The sequence below is a fragment of the Panthera uncia genome, chromosome X (genome assembly GCF_023721935.1).
Source record: "Panthera uncia isolate 11264 chromosome X, Puncia_PCG_1.0, whole genome shotgun sequence".
NCBI classification, from domain to species: domain Eukaryota; kingdom Metazoa; phylum Chordata; class Mammalia; order Carnivora; family Felidae; genus Panthera; species Panthera uncia.
This window is the reverse complement of record NC_064817.1, coordinates 89393877-89395925: the sequence shown is the minus strand read 5'-3', so window position 1 is coordinate 89395925 and position 2049 is coordinate 89393877.

The window sequence follows — 2049 nt, the reverse complement described above, 5'->3', positions numbered from 1 at the left end:
AAAAAAAAAAAAAAAAAAAAAAAAAAAACAAACAATTAAAAAAAAAAAAAAACATATATATATGTTCCTTCTCAAGGAGGAGAAGACTCCCTTCTTGAGCAATGTCGCCATTGGTGAGCCACGGCACTATCGGTTAGAGATTAACTGGACCTAAATACAGACTTTGAGTGATTGTAAAAGAAGATGATTGAGGGGCGCCTGGGTGACTCAGTCAGTTAAGTATCCGACTCTTGATTGCGGCTTAGGTCATGATCTCATAGTTCTTGAGACAGAGCCCTGCGTCAGGCTTTGCAATGTCAGCGTGGAGCCTGCTTGGGATTCTCTCTCTCCCTCTCTGCCCTTCCCTAGCTCACTCACTCTCTCTCTCTCTCCCTTTCTGTCTCTCTCTCTCAAAAGAAAGAAATAAACATAAAAAAAAATTTAAAAAGATGATGGGAAGTGAATGAAGAGAACACTGCATTAATACATTTAACCCTTACCACAGTCCTCTGAGGTAAGGACAATGATTTTTCCCAGTTTGTAGATGAAGAAACTGAAGTACAGAGAAAACACACTCGCTCAAGGTCATGCGATTACTTATTAAAACCCCAGCCTGAGGTGTTTGGGATGCATATGTGAGAGTGCTTGTCAAATTTAACTCGTAGCATGTGGAAGAATAAGAATATTGGCAGAAGTTGTAAACAGGTGGTTCCGAGGCATATCCAGCTTGTCGATCGCTTTGTTTGGCCAACACAGTGTTTGCCGTTTGCTTGTTTATTTCATTTAGTTTTTAAAATATGGTAGATGTTTTAAAGTCACAAAAGTCCACATAATATTTCAGACCAGCAGTTGTTTTGTATTTTTTTTTTCTTTTCAAAATCAGAAGTTCTGGCAATACTCATTCCTGCACTGCAGCCATCTGTCGGGTCTGAGCTGAGGCAGTCCCCTTTACAAGAGGCACGCACTCACCGCTGAGCTTGCCTTCCTCCCTTATACCATCTGCACGGCCATATTGGAATTTATGGCGTCTGCTATAACACACACAAAGACCATTAAGAAGGGCCCTTAATTGTCTGTAAAGATTAAAAGACGACAATTTACTCTTTTGTAACCCAGATATGACTGTCATTGGGTGAAGACAGAAACGATTCAAGCTAACCGGTAATACATCCTGTCATTTTCTATTTCCTGACAAAGAAAATCCACTCTACCAGCAGTGTTGTTTGTTTGTTTGTTTTTCTCAGAGAGGGAGAGAGTGCACACCTGGGAGAGCAGGAAAGGGGCGGAGGGAGAGGGAGAGAGGGAATCTTAAGCAGGCTCCACGCCCAGTGTTGAGTCTGATGCGGGGCTCGATCTCCTGGCCATGAGATCATGGCCTGACCTGAAATCAAGAGTCAGATGCTTAACCAACTGAGGCACCCAGGCGCCCCTCTACTAGCAGTATTAAAACAATGAGATTTTGGTGATGATTTTGTTCTGGGAATGGGGGTTAGGTTTACGTCACACCCTGAAGGAAAATTATAAGAAAATATCGGTGAAGTACCTCTGTTGTTCCTCTAAAGTTCTCCTTCAACCATCAGTGCCCCCGTTTCCCCCAGGCCTGGCTTTTAGCCTGTCTACTTTGCTGGCTTTGGCTTCCCAAATCAAGCACTCCACACCTCCAACGATCCCTCCTTTTCCTATGTAGAGAAATTCCACTCTTTCTTATTCTTTTAGCTTATAATGTAACTCCAGTAACAAAGGGCCGACCTTAGGATCAACTTGCTGTAGAAATTACACGGTGATTATAAATAACAACTTATTTACATGTTTCCCAGTCACATGTTTCCCCCTTTTACGCTTGTATTTTAATTCCTCCAAAGTCATGACTATTCTGCATCATTGAGACAGCAGTAGACTTAGAGAAAAAAAAAAAAAGAACCATATTTTACCCCGTGTCTGCCACCTGCTAACTGGGTAACGTAGGGTGAGTTGCATACCTCTTGCGTTCTGTGACTTTTCTTTTGTACGATGAGAATATAATAAGCACACGTCCTTTCTAACAAGGTTATTATTAATATCAAGTGCAGT